At 45.8% G+C, this 17,318-nt stretch overlaps 1 protein-coding gene across 2 annotated transcripts in view; it reads right to left on the bottom strand.

Moving 5' to 3' along the window:
* Positions 1 to 10,786: 10,786 nt before the first annotated feature.
* The window catches only part of LOC142572928 (uncharacterized), a 38,835-nt gene continuing 32,303 nt past the window's right edge, over positions 10,787 to 17,318 (bottom strand). Inside the window, exon 3 of one of the 2 annotated variants that reach the window (XM_075682388.1) lies at positions 10,787 to 11,442. The gene's annotated coding sequence lies outside the window, so the exon portion shown is untranslated. The remainder of the gene's footprint in view (positions 11,443 to 17,318) is intronic. The other variant, XM_075682387.1, reaches the window with a different exon arrangement.

The following is a 17,318-nucleotide window of genomic DNA, read 5'->3' on the forward strand; positions in this document are numbered from 1 at the left end:
AAATACTGTTTTTACCGAGCAATTGCGTTCCACTACATATTTAGCTATAACGGTACACCCACTATGCTCCTGAGGGCGATGTTTATTTCTATGTTCAGATGCTAGGTGAAATATTTTACGTCAAACCATCCGATTCCACAGATAGTGTTCTTGCAATCTAATTGATCAATAGTACTCTTATTCTGTTGGCGTGAAGAATAAAAAACTACACGAACGCCAAAATTTCGATCTATGCTAACGGCATCACTGAATTGTCAAAACACATTAATCCTGATACGCAATTGCAACAGCTGCAAAATTCTCACGACGTCCTTGATATTTACTTCTACAGACTCCTACCCGCATTCTGTGAGCGTAGGATTCCTGCTACATTCATGTGGTTAAAGAATTAAGGAAAAAGTGGGTCTCCGAAGCTGACTTAGAGCTATATCTATTGTCCAACACTTCACACTGTAAAAGGAAGCGCTGTATACGTTTGACCTTGAAAGACATTATTCGTGCTAAGGTTCAAACTGGTTAACGAGACGTCAGTGTCGACCCTGCACTTCGTGCGGATGCCTGCGTCAGAGTGGTTTGGCGCGTGCAAAGGTGACATCGTGGCTCTTTCATTCTTCTCTGCCATTTTATTGTCTAAAGTCCTCAACAAAGAACCCACGAGGGCCATAACAGCATTACTGCGATGTTTCTACACGAAGTAGGCTAGCACGCATTTAGGTACGCTATTACGCCGTGTGGCGATCCCTGCGGGAGCAAAAAGTTCGACAGCATGTTACACTCCTGTAACATGTGAAGGCACGTGGAAACCTGTTGCACATGTCGTAATGCATGAAGTTATACGATCGGAAGTGGCCGACTTCTTGCAAGACATAACAAGCCGCTGCCTACAGAAAATGTATGGCGCCGTAGGTCGGCCTCCTCAACGACACATGCGAGTACCCAATGCACTACCTATCAGATCTTTCATTCTTTCTTTCTTTAGTCATTTGTTTCTTTGTTCTTTCTTTTTTCCGTCGTTCTTTCTTTTGTTTCTTCATACGTATTAAGCCACTGCATCCTTGCTTGCTTATGCGGGTATGAGCCAGTCCTGATATATTTGGCATCGCTGACTTTTTCTTTTTTTTTTGCATGACACTAGAATAGGCGTCACATTTTTCCGGTATGAGCTATTGCAACGAGACACTTAAGGCTTTCGCCTTTGAAAACAACATGGCCGAAATATTTGACCAGTATTGTACACGTGACAGGACTAAATAAGGTCAAATTTCATTATGTGAATTGACATTCCTTTCTATTATGTTGGACGGGCGGAACCTCCAAATTGGGTTGCGCAATGCTCAGTCGCTCTCTACCATCTAGAGAGCCGTAGGACTGTTGCAGTAGTATGCTTCCACAGCACCAGATAGCGCGTTAGTCTCATCTAACACAATCCTTCCAACTATTTGCTATATTTAATTTAGGAGGATTTGTCGCAAAACATATGGATAAGAAAATGGAACTCACATAAGGGCTTCAAACTCGGCATCTTGCACGAACTGCAGTAGTGCCTTTGCAAACATAGTGTGTATCAACCAACGCTTTTACTTTTCAGGTAGGGCTAGCTTCATGCCAACGTTTTCCTTTAATTTCAAGTCTGATCGCTTACGTAACAGGGCACATTTAAAGGGAATGGGGACACTTTGAGGTTGACAGAAGAGCCCAGCACATTGGGCCCCTTTTTTGTCGTCTTCTGGCGGTTCCTAAGACCAGGTTACATATGGGGTGAGGGCCACTCTATCCCGTTGCCCCCAAAAAGGATACTTGCTTTGGGCTGGTAAAGTTTCGGGGAAGGAAGCAATCACATAGGGGAATCCAGGCGCGTTTCTTGTGTCGAAGGCACGATTTTTGTGTTTATTGTAGAAGAAAGCGATCCGACGGAGGAGATACAGGTGTCTGAGATCAGACTCGTGATCGAGCCAGTACGTCCGTCATGTCGTTGAAACGACTTCAACGACCTTCTGCTCATAGCACCTCCATCCTACGGCGTGATGGCTAGTTGAGTATGTGGATCTCGTGGTATAGTTCTAGATCCTTTGAAATTCGAAGGAGGTGTTTCACTCTACTAAGTGAGTCAGCGTAAACGTGCACTGTCGTGATGTTGGACGATGCATTAATTGCGCACGTTCAAGCGCTGTCTTGTAAAGCCGGAAAAAAAGCCGGGCGTAAGCGGAGGCCTACAAGGGCATCATATTCAGCCATGGGGCTTCTTAGTTTTTTTCTTTTGCGGCGCAGAACATTAGATAGAAAAAGAACCATGTAATAGGTACCTTAAATGATTCTTAGGTCTTGTGCATGCACCATCTGGCTGAGACTGTTTGCGACAGTATGTGAATAAATAGTGGCTAAGTAACCGAACAGCACATGTGCGCAGATGCTTATTGCTTTTATCTCTTTAGAAAAAAAATATGATTGTTTAGATATAAATGGTGTAGAAATACGTATCCTACCCACGCCTTCGTCCGAGTAGCAGAAACAGATATATAACGCTATCGCTTTTTGCTCGCCCAGAATTAGAAGCGCAAACCAACATCCGAAGATACTTGTTGGTCAACCTGTTTTGTAAACTACCAAGAGGAAAGCGAAAGCAGTAAAGCGATGAGAACATATGAAGCCATAAGTACGGAGTTAAGACAAATCCCTGCACTATTCATCATTCTTATGGTAGCTGAAAAGTAGCGGCCAGACAAGAACTACTCGGCTGGGATGTGGCTCAGGCGCTGGGAGATGAGACCAAAATGCAGTCACGTGGTGACGCAGTCACTTGGTGACAGGCGTCCGCGCATTGACTGGAGACGTCAAATACCCATGATATTCCAAACGTTCTTATATAACACATCAAATAAATTTACGCAGTCTTTTAAGCTAACTAGTGGTGCATTCGTGGACAGAATTTCATTAGGCCGAGTAAGCCAATTGGGCAAGTGCATTAAGCAATCAAAACTATAATATTTGTGCATTGCTGTGGGGCACAACTTTGGTCTGTAACGTCCGCTGACACGTCTTAACAAATGACATGCCAAATAACTTGTCGTCTAAAACCTGGCTATACGCCTGAAGACTGTGTCCTTTCCGATGTAATTTATACACCCGAAGGCCACTTAGGCTTTAACATTCCATTCGTCCTATTTTCCCCCCTGGTGTGAGAAACGTAAATGAACATTACCATTTGGAAAACCGCTTGAAATGTTTTTTACAATCAGGACTACGTCTTAATTTTAGATTATTCGCACAATAAGTATTTAAGCAGGGCATACAATTGTACATATTTAGGTGTCCTCTTCCCAAGTACACTATGTTAGTCTCACGATGTTATGAGTATAGCGAACATAGCATCGAAATAATGGGATATGTGAAACGTAAAGCCCCGTGTGCCCCAAAAGAGACTAAGCTTCTATTATATAACACTCAACCCGGCCCATACTAGAACGTGCCTAAGTTGAGAGGCGCCGGTACCATCCCTGTTATATAAGAGAAATTGATGCGGTACAAAGAAGTCGGTGATCTTTATATACCACAGGTTCGTAAGATATATCTTCCCGTCCTCTTCCCTTCCTTCACTGAATTTAGCTCCACTCTCTCTTCGTCGCAAAACCGATTCTCTTAAATTAATTTACAATAAAATTGATTCCTCTTGTCGACTACGAATTTGAGAATACTTCTCCTTTGCTAAATCTTCTTCGACTGGCAGTTTTCTTGAACACTACCAGAAATCCAATTATACCTCACTAACACATTTAAGCAAATTAATTTCACTCACCATTGAACTTTGGAATTCCTTACCTGGCATTATCCGTTCTCTACCATTGCACGAATTTTTCGCTGCAGTTGTTGGAAACACAGTGTAGTGCAATTGTCCCTACTTCTTCTATAATATCTAATTTGTTGCTTCAAGCTTCTTTGCACTCTATTTTTGACCTGTACCCACTCGTGGAATAGCCGTTTCTGGGCTGCAGTGAACTCCAATAAATGAATACCGATAAAATAAATTATGAGCACGCATATGGGCTTAGACGTTCTTCGCAGTGTTTCACACTGGGGCTTAATCATTTTTTTTTGTGCTCTTTACATCGAAGGTAGCCTGCGCTGATTTTCCTTAGACTTGCCACAGATAACACCTAGGCACCTGACCACGACCATCGTCGATAACGTAGCTGTGACTGGACCAATGTTTTGTGATCTTTTTCAAATCGGGGCGTAGGTTTATGCACACTTTGGCATCTCAAACGTGTTTTAACTACCATTATATATTGCACAAGTGGAGCTGCTTCGCCCGGGTGCAATCATTGATTGTGATATTTCGGTGTAGTGACGACAGATAGGCACTGGCTGAAGATGAACTATGAAATGTTAGGTGGCGCAGAACATGCGTCTGAGAAACGTCGTGATGATCAGTAAAACAAAAAAAAATCTGCTCATTTTAAATCTCGGTTCCCGTCTCTGCCTCAGGCCATGGCTGTTACAGTGGCGACACCGTTTAACACACCGACTATTGCTACGCTGTCACGTTGTAAACTTCTGCATTGGCCGCAATATGAGTCAGTCACGAGGGCCGCAGTAATAATCTGAGTCAATTGCAGTTGACAAGATTGTGATATCGGCAGCGTGGCGGATTAGACTTTATCTAGATTAGCGTCCTCTGCCTACCCAAGTTCAGTCGAGCTCTGCAGCGCACGAAAGTTGCCGGTCATGAACATGGATATTTTTGGTTGACACAAGTGTCGGAGTTTGGTTCAAGATGAAGCTTGTTCTGACTCGATGCATACTGCTGGTACGTTCCCATGGCCTCTGGTTACGTCATCTACTATTGCCCGCCGGAGATTACGTCAATTGAGACTCAATTAATATTCCCAGACGTGCCTTTCGACCTAACGTTAAACTACAAACTAGCCGTCAAGTGCCAGCGTTAACGTTGCACACCCGTCGGGAAGCGTTAGTTTAAGCAATTGTCGGTGCCCAAAAGCAAAATGACTGACAGAGAGGTGGCCATGCATAAAAAGTAAATACTTGAGTGAGGTTGGTTGGTTATTTATGTGCGCACGAAAAACAGCTAAATAAAGACAAGAACGCGATCCTGTGACTATCTTCTTTGAATCTGTTTTGCTTCAGATCAGACGTTATGATCAGACCTTCACAGCAGAATGAATTGTGAAGGTTAGACCTAGAAAGCGATCGTTCTTCTGTGGCTTTTTCGGCATTCATTGGTTTATATCTTTCTTTATGCCTTTTTTGACCATGAGGATGACGTTTAAAGTGCACATACTTACAAATATATATATATATATATATATATATATATATATATATATATATATATATATATATATATATATATATATATATATATATATATATATATATATATATATATATATATATATATATATATATATATACGGCACGCACATGTTTCATTAGTTTCCGTGCTCCGTTCCGAAGGCGTTGGTCTTCGCAAAGTTGTTTGACATGTTAGGCGTGTTAGGCGCGTCAGATAATAACGTCGCAAACGGTTACTTACAAAATGTGAGCCCGCGCATCTGATAGGGGACGAAGTTTACACAAGGGGACACCTTCGTCACCGTAACTCATATCCCGTCTCTCATAGTACTGTGAGTTGCTGCGCGTTTCAACAACGTCGACCGGGCTGTGTATTGTCATTGAACACGTTTCAACACTGAATGAATGTTCAACTTTCTCGGCAAGGTAGACCCCTGTTGTTGTGGGATGCACGTTTCAATAATATATGGAGTGTGGCTGTTGCAATAATGCCCCATTTTGTCTCGGTGGTTCATGAAGCTTCGCCTAGGTGGATTCCCTCGCTTCGTGAGAACTGCATAATATCTTTTCACTCACAAGCTAGCCTAAATAGAGAGTAACCCCGATTGCGTCTATCAAACGTTCTAATCAGCAACCGACTACGATCGTATTGGGGTCGGCGTCATTCCGGCGCAGTCCCCAATACGATCGATAATTCCTCTACCACACGTGCTACTGTGCTAGAAGAACGGAGAGTGAGGCGTCATTGTCCTAAACTTCGTTCCGCGGGGACACTGAATGAGTCAGATAAGTTTCGTCGTAGCCCGCAAGCTAGAAGCTATAACGAATCTCTGGAGAAGGACTTTTTTTTTTCAACCCTAGAGCTTCCTCAGAAGTCTATATAGACTTGCAGTGTAGCTTCTTTCTACGACTTTGGTGGACGCAAATTGTGTGATCTACGACGCACAGAACCTATCATTCATGCAGATCCGATGAAAAGGAGTCTTTCCGAAGAAGTGCTGAGGGAAATCCTCCGCTACCTCATACAAACGGCCGGCAACGCGTAACGACGTCAGCTAGAGCCAAGTTGCGGTGTTCTTCTGGTGAAACTCGCGACCGAGAACCACGGAAACAAGCGACGCACCGTGGATGATGCACGCTAAGAAAGGGGAGCCGGCCCTCGTTTGCGACTCCGTAGCAGGTACGCCGTCTCAGCCGTCTTCTCGGTGCATCGAGCAGAGCGAGAAAGAGGCGCTCGAGCGCCTGCGCAAAGCAGCCTGACGGCAGCTGACGTCATTCTCGAACGCGTGATTCTCCAGCGCATTCGCGCGGCAGTGCGCTGGAATTATATAAACCTCTCCACCTATCTGTCCAGCAGTGGGGAATAATAATAATGGACAGCGTGATTGCGCCAGTAGCGGTCGCGATATGCTAACGCCCGTTGAACTACCCATGATTGTGACGATTTTCTTAATATGGCACGCACCCACGACCGGGGGTCAATAATAATTACATTTAAAGTAAATGTAATTAAGAAATAGGAGGCACTATAAACGTTAAGGAACAGAGATAGAATCGTGCACGACTGATTAAAACTGAATAAAAAAAGAAAGCCAGATTTTTTTTTATTTATTTGTTTCCACAAGCTAGGAGGTACATGGTTGTGGCGGCAAAACAAGGGGAAAAAAGCTGCGGAAAAGCAGCTGGACTGGCCCCGGGTTCCGTGTACAATGGCAGCAGCAGGGCAGGTGGAAAACGTTAAGGGAAAATAAAGAGGAGAAAAAAAGAAAGAAGAGCAAAAACAGTAAGGGCAAAAATCACCAAGTACAACGGTAGACAGTCAAGATTGCAGGAACATATCGCGCAGATTTTTTTCGGAGCCAGTGAGCACATCGATAATGCATCTGGTGGGTTCATTGAGTAAACTGGGCAGCCAGTGGCATAACATTTGCTGGCCATAATTAGTCCGAAGTTCCACCGACAGCGACAGGAGCGGGCAGGAAAAGAAAGAATATGGAAGTCAAGTAAGAGCGTCCCTAGATGACGGTCAAGACAGCGGGAGGACAAGCAATACCGTAGGTCGAGAAGATTCGAGTGCTCTGGCTGCTCATCCAGCGAAACCGAGTCAACGGTGAAACGGTCAACAAGCTCGCGGGCAAAGCGGCCGCGGCAATGAGACTCATCAAGAGTGTGTCCATCAGAAGAGCGGGGATGAAGGAGGAGAGCCTGACTAGGCTCGTTCAATCCTCCGCAGTTAGCCACATAACGTACGTGGCCGCCTTCCACAAGTGGAGGCCGAGCGAACGTAACAAGATAGACGCCACCATACGCAAGGCGTATAAGGCGGCACTCGGCCTCCTCGGGAGCACGAGCACCGAAAAATTCCTGTCGCTTGGAGTCCACAACACGCTGCACGAAAGAGCCGAAGCGCAGAGAACGGCTCCACTCGAGCGTCTCTATAAAACGAGAACCGGAAGACAGATACTGCGGGATCTCGGCCTCGAGCCGAGGGAAGGCAAGCAGCAGAAAGACGTACCTATACCGGATATCATCAACAGAAAGCTCAGGGCCTGCCCGATCCCGACGAACGTGAACCCTGAGCACAACAAGGAGCGGAGGTTGGCGAGGGCCAGGGCTCTAGTAGACCTCCACGCCTGAGAGGAAGGCGCCGTCTACGTGGACGCGGCGGAGTATCGAGGGAGCAGCGACGCATACGCGGTGGTGGCTGTCGGGGCATCGACGGGTGCAACGAAGACCGCGACGAGCGTCCGGACTCGAGAGGCGCACCGGGCGGAGTAGGTGGGCATCGCCTTTGCCGTCTCCGACCCCGAATGCACTACAGTGTTGTGTGACTAGAACGGCAGTGAAGAACTGCGCCAAGGGTAGGGTATGTAGTGAGGCCGCGCGCATACTGCGCAAGGCCGAAGACATCGGACGCAAAAGCGCTGTGGTAATCAAGTGGTTTCCGGCCCACATGGGCAGTGACGTGTCGGAACGCGGCAACGTGAACCACAACGAGACGGCCAACACAGCCGCGCGAGGACTAACCAACCGCGCAGCTGCAAGCACCGCCGACTCGGAGTGTTCGTCGCGGTGCAGTGCCATGGACAAGATGACCACCTTCAACGATATAGAGAAGTGGTACAGACTTAACAGAGAGACTATGTCGCCACCTCACCCGGGGCATACCCGGAAGGAGGCAGTGTTATACAGGCAATTACAGACGGGGTCCCTGCTCCCCCTGGTGCTAGCTATAGCACTTGTGTCCGAGCGTCTACGCGAGTGACGTGTGTAGACTGTGCGCGAAGGAGAGAGCCACCGCGGCTCACATCCTTTGGGACTGTAGCATAAATCCGCGAGAAGCCAGCGAGAAGACGACGATCCCGCCGCAGCTAGAGGCTGCAGCGAGGAGCTATAACCAAGAGACACAACTCAACGCCGTCCAGCAGGTCTCAGCAGCTCTAGAGAGACAGCGACCGCGCGAAACCGAGGAGAAGGGGGCAGCACCCCCAGGAAGGGGGCGGCGGCCCTCTCGGATCCGCGGAAGTAGCGAGGAACCAAGACCTCAAGGAGCACAATGCACGAGACTGACGTAGTGGCCGCGTCGCGGTAAAAGCTTGTCCTCCCTGCGTGGAGGGAGCCTAACCGACTCTGCAGGCATTTTCACTAAAGTTGTTCTCTCTCTCTTAAAAAGTTCTGTTCAAAATATGAGGTACGAGCCGTGCATAGCTGTTTTGTAAGCCGGTTACGGAAGGACCTAAATGTTTTCAAATCACCAGGATCGTTGGAAATAATAAACCGGTTAAAGAGCCTATTTTTCTCTTTATTTTTTTGAATAGATCATTCGTGACCCACGGTTTGCGAATTCAGGAAGCGCGAGGCTTTCGTGGACGGAACTGAAAATGTTTCTGATAACACGTGCTAAAGGTGTCGATGCTCTTACGCGGTGTCAGCTCACTGGGAATAATAAACACAACTGCAGTCAACTTTACATAGTTCTTCCGAAAGCGGTCAAGGTTATCGCTGGTGATGGTTTGAAATATAGGAAGCATTTATTTTTATTTTTTGAGTTACGTTTCCAGCTAAAAAAAATTGGAGTGTGGTCGCTGATGTGATATGGAAGAACACCAGTTTTGATATCAGCCTGACCGCAAATCGTGATGAACAATTCAAGGCATGTTGAAGTATCAGAAGCGACTCTAGTAGGAGAACGTATGACATTACGGCAGGCGAAAGAGTGCATCAATAGCTCAAAACCACGCCTCAGGACAGTGTTAACACAAAGATCTATATTAAAGTCACCACCGATGATGATATTGTACTGGAAATCAGAAGTTTGTTCAAGAAGCCTTTGAAGGAAGAGCTAAAGAACAATCAGAATTTCCATTAGGTGGACGATAAAAAACAGAGTAAGTTGTACGCGCGTGAAGGATTAACAGCACTTCACAATCATTAGTGACACAGAAAAATTCCTCAACACACTTCACGTTGAGGCAGTTTCGCACTAGCATGCAGACACCACCGCCACGTGAAGCAGTTTTGGATCGAATAAACTAATCATAGTTCGGGAGCTGGTAGGGAAACTAGCTTTGGTGGTACCAAGTTTCTGACACCATAACAAAATCAAACTCCAGATCCAGGCTGCTAAACATGGCGTCAAGTTCAGCTGTCTTTTTTCTGGCCGACTGAGAGTTTACATGAATACAACGAACTGATCCATTGTGCGCAGGTCCAATGAACGCCATTAATTCGGAAGGAAAAACGTAAGGTTTACATAAGGCTGCCATTATGACATGAAAGAAAAAAATATGTGTTGTTACTTGGACCTAAAAGACCAGCTTATCAAGGTGAGCCGCGCACTTTATTAGGCAAGCATTCTGACCCTCTTCTTTCCTCACGAGGACCTTGCCATTACGGTACCATGCAAAGCGGAAATTATTGACACGCGCCCATTCCTTCACCGTCTTCAGAAGCATTCAATCCTGTGTCGTGAGATTTTCCAGCATTAATGAATGAGGCACGATATCTGGAAGGAGTTTCTTCTTAGCAAGCCATTTGTCCTTTATTGACTGGCGAGTAAGGCGAATGATTATGCCCGGAGTCGTGTTTCTTGATTTTAATCTATGGATGACGGAGGCAGTTTCCTCAGTTAGGGGAGCTAGTTCCAGTTCAGACGCTTTGACGTTTAGCTTGTCCATGAGCTATTCGTCTCTGTCTTGCTTGATGCCATGAAATTCGAGGTTAAGCTTTCGACTATGATATTACAGGTCGTTAACCGCGGCGCGGAAGGCCTGCACTTGTATGCTTGCGCACGATGCCTCAATTTTAATCACTTTGGCAGCGAGCGTCTTTATTTCGCTATCATGCTTGGCAAGGTTCACAAGAACATCATCGTACTTCTGCGATAGCAGCTTTACTGATGTATCGATTTCACTAACAGTTGCTTGAGTGGGAGCAGCTCATCAAGTTTTTTTGTTATTTTCCAGGAGCATGGTGGCGATCGAGGCATCCTGCACCTTACAAACGGCGAAGCTTACCTTACTACTGCGGCACGGAGGGCAGCGCTAAGACTTCCTAAATTCAACATCATTGTACCCAAATTTTTTCTTGGTTACTCCCGTACAATTATGACTGATGTGAAATTGATCCGAGCATTCGCAGCAAAGCAGATAGTCATCATTTAGCTTAATGGCCACATCACATTCGTCACAAACAGAATCAGACATTCTGACGGACGTACTCGAGGGTGGTTGGTTCAAGTGATGCGGTAACAAGTGAATAATATAGACAGGAAACTAGTACAATAGGCAGCAGCAGTGGCAGACTATCCTTAGTCGGCTAACTAATACAGAGACGGCAATCACCAACCTGTAACGACAGAAGAAAATCCTCGATTAGACGAGTGTCCGCTCGCCGCCACTGCTGCTGCCAAATGAGGAGGTCATTGCAGTGAAGCCCGTATTTGTAGACGACGGTGGCGCCTTTCACTTCCGTTGCCGTGACGTGGCTATCTGCGGTGAGCAGACACCAGCAGCTGGATCCGTAGGTGGGGTGGGCCTTGGTGCGCTCGAAATCCAATTTGCACACGTGCAGTGTGCGGCGTAGTGGAGTTTCGGGCTGCTGATAACTTCAACACGATGCGATGACTGCGCACTGTAACGGCAGTAGAAAATCCTCGATTAGACGAGTGTCCGCTCGCCGCCACTGCTGCTGCAAAAATGGTAATGATTTCGCATGGTAATGATTTAAGAGTGAACGACGAGCAAGATATAAATTATTGATTATTGCACCAATGATTCTTTTTTTTAGCCCAAATGGAACTGCATATGGCAAGGCATACATTCATGAATACGAAGTGCAGAACCGAGGCGCGACTAGAATGGATAATTTGGGAAGTCAATACTACGAGCTGTAGACATGTTCAGCCCCCTTGATATTAGTGATAGGTATCCACTCAGGGGTATTCTGAGAGTTCGTGAATTATAAGCCTTGATAAATTTTTTTTTTTCAGCGAGACTCAATAACAGGACTACAAGGAATGATCTGTTGTCTCCTGTTCATTACAAAAGTGACGCAGAAGGGACAGCGTCAGATTAGCGCTGTGCAAAAAAAAAATAGTACGGAATTCTGCGTCGAAATCATCCTAATTTCTACGTGGAAATGGCGTTATATCCACCACTGCCAATTCCGGGGAATCTTCATCTGCAGGATGTCTGAATGCGATGAGATGGCTTGTTTTGTAGACGTTTGATTAAGAGGGGATTTTCTGTATCTTGCTTAAGTGATGTACGCCGTTATCAGCAAAACGGAAACTAGTGGGCAATGCGCGGGGGTTTCCGCAATAGTCTATCATTTCACAGAAATCAAATACAGTGCGACTAGTTACGCAAGTTACTTGTAAATATCGGCGGTCTAAACAATGACATGTCGGCTACATTATCCCGAATCTGTACTACGAATAGGCTTCAAACACAATGACAGCGAATCTAAAAACTAACGTTGTCAGATTTTATGGCAATATGGGCAAGGCTAGAATGGCAGTCAATAATTCAGCATGTAAAATAGGTGTCAAATAAGGCAGTCGAATATACAAAGACTAGCCAATGTGTGCAGAGAATGTGCCAAATTGCATCTGATGCTATATAATAAAAGCGTCAGTTGTCATTATGTTATTTCGCTGTGCATACAGATAACATTACCATTTTCTTCTTTCCTATCGAGCGTTTGGCACATGCCCACTATAAGGACGGTAGCCGAGGTGGGGCGGGGGAGGCGCTACCATTCTTAGCTAAAGAAGCATCAAACATCGCCTTCGTCCTTTTGAATCAGTGCGTTGAGCTTCCTTTGCATGTCCCGATTTATTCTTCATATTTCAACACAGCTTGCAGGTTGCGCAGCCTTTCTGCAAAGTTTGCATGCGACTGAAGCTCTTACCTGCCGTGCATAAGCAAATATTGACACGATCTCCCGTCCCATGGGATAAAAGGACAAGTGAGCGCTTCGTGTTCTGTTGTGCAGCATTTATTTACCACATTCAGAAAAGCTTCAATTCAAAATTTTTTGGCACGTGCAGGTGGCATGTGCATCTTTTTTTTCAAGTTCGATGGCCTACTGCAACGTGCTTGTATTCTTCGATATGAAAATACAAGGATTATGAAGCGAATCATAGCAGCCTTGTTTCTCGACGGCCTCGCAATTAAAGTAGAGCAAAAGTTCGCACTTCTTCCAACTCTGAGTTTTGTTCTCGCAGTAAAATGAGCCGCAGTCCTGCATTTAAAATTATTGGCCGCCAAGATGCACTTTTACACGGAACCATCGCCGTTCTTGTACACGGAAACGTCCTATACGCTCGTTTCGCAAAACTGCAAATGAATTCAGCCCAGTCGCCGCGTTTCACGGGCGTAGAATGACCTTAGACGACGGATTTTTGCAAGACACCGTCTGCCTTTGTTGTTTGTTTGGAAGGTGGCTAACTAAAACAAAAGTTCTCCCCAGAAAGAGTACCTTCCAGGACCACTCGGAATAAATGTCGAAGCAGAAATTTTATAAACAACAAGGATAGGATAAACGTCAAAGCTGCACAATACATAAAGGACAAACTAAATGTAGATCAGCCATTATGCTATAATTTAAAGGAGACGTGAACAAACGTCTCAACCTAATGAAAGCGACGGAATAGAATCGTACGAATTGGTTGCGGCGCGCTTGAATATGATAAATATAAAGCAAGGTGCTGTTGACGCAAAGTCTGGATTTGGTTGATGGTTGTATGAAAGGTCGCTAGAAGAAACGAAATTTCGGCAAACCTCCCGGAACACTTCGGCAAGCCTTCCTGAACTCTTTTTCAAGCCTTCCGGGAATCTTTAAAAAAAAATAATTAAAACGCAGGAATTCAAACGATAAAGAATAACGAAGACAATAACGCATAAATCAATAAATATAGAGTGGGCAAAACGAATAGTACACTTAAATACGCTAAAATCATAAATTAAAGCGAACGATAGTCGCAAGGCGAAATAAACGCAGAAATTGCGCGTGGATATACGGCTAGACCCGCGCCCGACAGTTCGTCGCTATGAACACGCGAAATCGCAGCACGATGGGGGTCTCATGACAGCGTGCCCGAAACACTCCTGATTGATGGTGGAATTTTCGGCGTGCTGTATCCAAGGTGTTCCAGCACCGATGGAGTGTATCAACCGTCGCCGGCGCCATTTCGTGGCGTTAAACCCCTGCTCCGCCCTCGCCCTCTTCCGCGAGCGTCGTGGCCGTTTGAGCCTGTGCGCTCTCCAGTGTGGCTATCGTGGGCTCCAACGGGCTGGCCTCGTGTTTGGACCTTGGCTGGATTCAGTGGCTTCTCTGGGCGGCCCTCCGTGGCAGAGGCGACAGCAGGCGCATGCGCGAACACGGACATCGAAAAACCGGTGGCCGAGTCAGCTCCTCCAGGCGGAAGGCATTACCCACATCTCGCCGGTGCGGCCAGGGGCGATGTGTTGCTCGGCTACAGTGTCGTGGTCAGACGTGAACTGCGAAACAAATGCCGCGTCGTGTGTCCCATAAGGACTACTTTGCTGCACAGGCAATGACATTGCATAACATTCGCGTAGAATTACATAAACCTAAGAAAGACGAGATCTGTTCTGAATGTGCATTAGGTTCCCGCTCAAAGGCGGAGCGTTTGAATGCGAGCGTGCATTATTCTTTAAGCATGGACTGCGGACGAAAAAAAGCTGGATAAAGCAGAGATAAAAATACTTATTGTAAGAAATAACACAGCAGGCATACTGATTGATCAGAGGGATTTCTTAAATGAAGCGTAAATGGAATAGTGGAATAGGGCGAGTCGGACGCACGTTGTTAAGTCAGGTGCTAGGCAATACAAACACGGACAAGGAGAGCACAAGGACGGCCGCACTTGCGACCCTGTTTTATTCAGAACAACACGCGTATTTATATCTGCATGTCTGCAAAATCATCGCCTGCGGGCACTTTAGAAACCTCATTTCATTCTGATACAATCTCATCAAGCTATCATTGACACAATCGTCATTCTTGTTCCTCATGAAAAAAGCTTTAGCAAGCTCACGTGCCATCTGGTCCCGACTGTATCTGAAAGTTTTTGTCCTTGCCAACAAAGGCCAGCACGGAATATCACGTGTAGCCAAAGGCCACCGTTGATATTCATGTTATGTCACTTGATACATCGGATACACGACTGCGTGTGTTAGGGCAAATGAGAGTCTTTTCCTGTCTTTGTCGAAAGCTGGCGCTACCTTAGTCGTCCATATATACATCGGCCGTATTGCGGCTGTACACCTTCCTACGTGTCATGGCGATTTCCTACACATTGCGGCCGAGCACCCGACGAAATGAGTCACGTGACGCTTAGTGCAGCCTCGCACGCTCCTTTCTCAGGGGGCGATCCGGGGGCATAGTCAGGCGCACTTGCCTAGGGCGGAATATACCACCGACCCACCGTAGCAATTGGCTACATTCTTCAGAACTTAGGTTTTGCCTAGTTAAGGCATATTGCATATCATATTGAATGCTAATAAACACGGGGAGAGCGGAAAAGAACGCAAGAGCATCAACACCATCCATGTCGTCGCTTTTGTACTCTATTCCGTTGTCCACGCCTTTACTAGCGTTCTGTATGATATGCACACTTCATGTTGTGAAACACCACATTAACATAGTGGACAACCAGCAGTGATACGACTTTTTCTCCCTACCTTGACCTTTTTTTGGGTAGTCTAGCCATCAATTTCTGCTGGAGCTTATCCGCCACAGCGACCACGACTCAAATAGGAAAACCAGCTCTCAGCAATCTACCAACATGATTGTTCAGGCGGTCATGTACCAGGTAAACACATGACTTGTCCAAGACTGGCTTCACACAGAACATACCAATGGGCTGTTTTAACTTCTTGGAGTGCGGATATGCGTAGAACAGGTCTTTGCGGGCTCGTTGCGAGTGGATGCAGGATGTGTGATCTGGTCAGGTTTTTATCTAACTACTGAATATTATTCTGGTGGGGTATTTTGTAGGTGCAGGTTAAAGATCGTGTAGTTTTAAGAACGCTGAAGTGTCTTGGATATAGTCCGTGTGCGTCACAAACCGTCGTTATTTAAAAACTAGATACTCTTTTAAGTATCTAAAATAACCTTGAGAACTATCTCCTCGTCCAAATAGCACACAATAAGAGCACACTACTTTTTCATAAGGAACCGCCAGTCACCAAGCCTTATGAACCTCTGTGCCGTGTTTGTATTCCGTACCTAGCCCCTTACTTAACGAAGTGTAAATTATCCAGTGTAGCAAACACCGAAGAAGGGATGTCCCCACACCATCAAGTCCAGAGAGCATGTTATTTTACCGAAGGAGTGGTAAACACTTCCCACAGATAAATGCGTCATCCATGTTTCCCACGAAGAAAGTGGTAACTACGTAAGAAAAAAGTGCAAAGTATCTTACTAGCTCTTGTATATTCGTTCATTACGCATGAGTTACCGAGGGCATCGTGTGGACAAAATAAAATGAAAAGTTTGCTTGCCAATTTGATTCAGATTCTGTGGGGGGTGGTTTATAGGGTGTGCCGTGCTTTAATTGCCTTTCAAATGTGCGCTTGGGGAATTGGCAACTACGCAGTCGTGAGCAGACATGCGTGCCCTCTTGACATCGCGCTTTTCCCAGGGAGGTCTCGCCCTCATTTTCACGTAGTGCAACGCCAGGGAACTGAAGAGAGTAGCAGACAGGTTTCTAAGTGCGGGGGGGAGTGAAGGAGCGTGGACCTCGTGAGGTCCGGGCGGGGAAGAGCATCTTGGACGATGTAATGCTAAACAAGGAAGTTTCGATTCCAGCATCCAAGCGTTGCCTCCATTTTGTTCTTACATTAGAGCGACCACATAGGCACTGTTTGAAGAGAATGATCACGTGCTGCATAATGTTGCTCCCAGTGGAACTTTAAAAGCAAGTTGAAGCCCTGCTAAAGTCGATTCTGCCTTAATACGTCCAGCACGTAACAGAAGGCTACACAAAGGCAAAAAGAAAACGAGGATGGTGCTTGCCCTTGCATTCATTTGGGCTGCTGTTTTCAGTTACGTGTTGGACGAAACAACTAAAAAATGGAATGTTTTGTTTCGCTTTAGTATGTTGACCGAAAACACCACGTGTACAACACGTGCCTGTGCTAATGGTTTATATCGAAAGAGTGCCATATGGGGAAGGCGGGCTAGCGTGGACATTCCCTCTCTGACCCTACACAACTGAATTTCATACACTTAGATTTCACTCTCAACAGAGGCATTAAGTTTGGCAGTGTCCCGTGAACAACAAAACTTTTTCCAGGAACGACATTCCAATAAATCCGACGCTTGACTTTTTATTTATACATCTCGTAGCAAATCTTTACGTTGAGTATGCGCTTGGCGGAAACGTCATTAAAAAGTTGAAAGCGAAAATGTTATGAAATGAGTGCACGTATCATTATGTACTATCGCAGGCACATTCGCGCTTGTTATTTGGTATT

This window comes from Dermacentor variabilis, chromosome 2 (genome assembly GCF_050947875.1).
Source record: "Dermacentor variabilis isolate Ectoservices chromosome 2, ASM5094787v1, whole genome shotgun sequence".
Lineage (NCBI taxonomy): Eukaryota > Metazoa > Arthropoda > Arachnida > Ixodida > Ixodidae > Dermacentor > Dermacentor variabilis.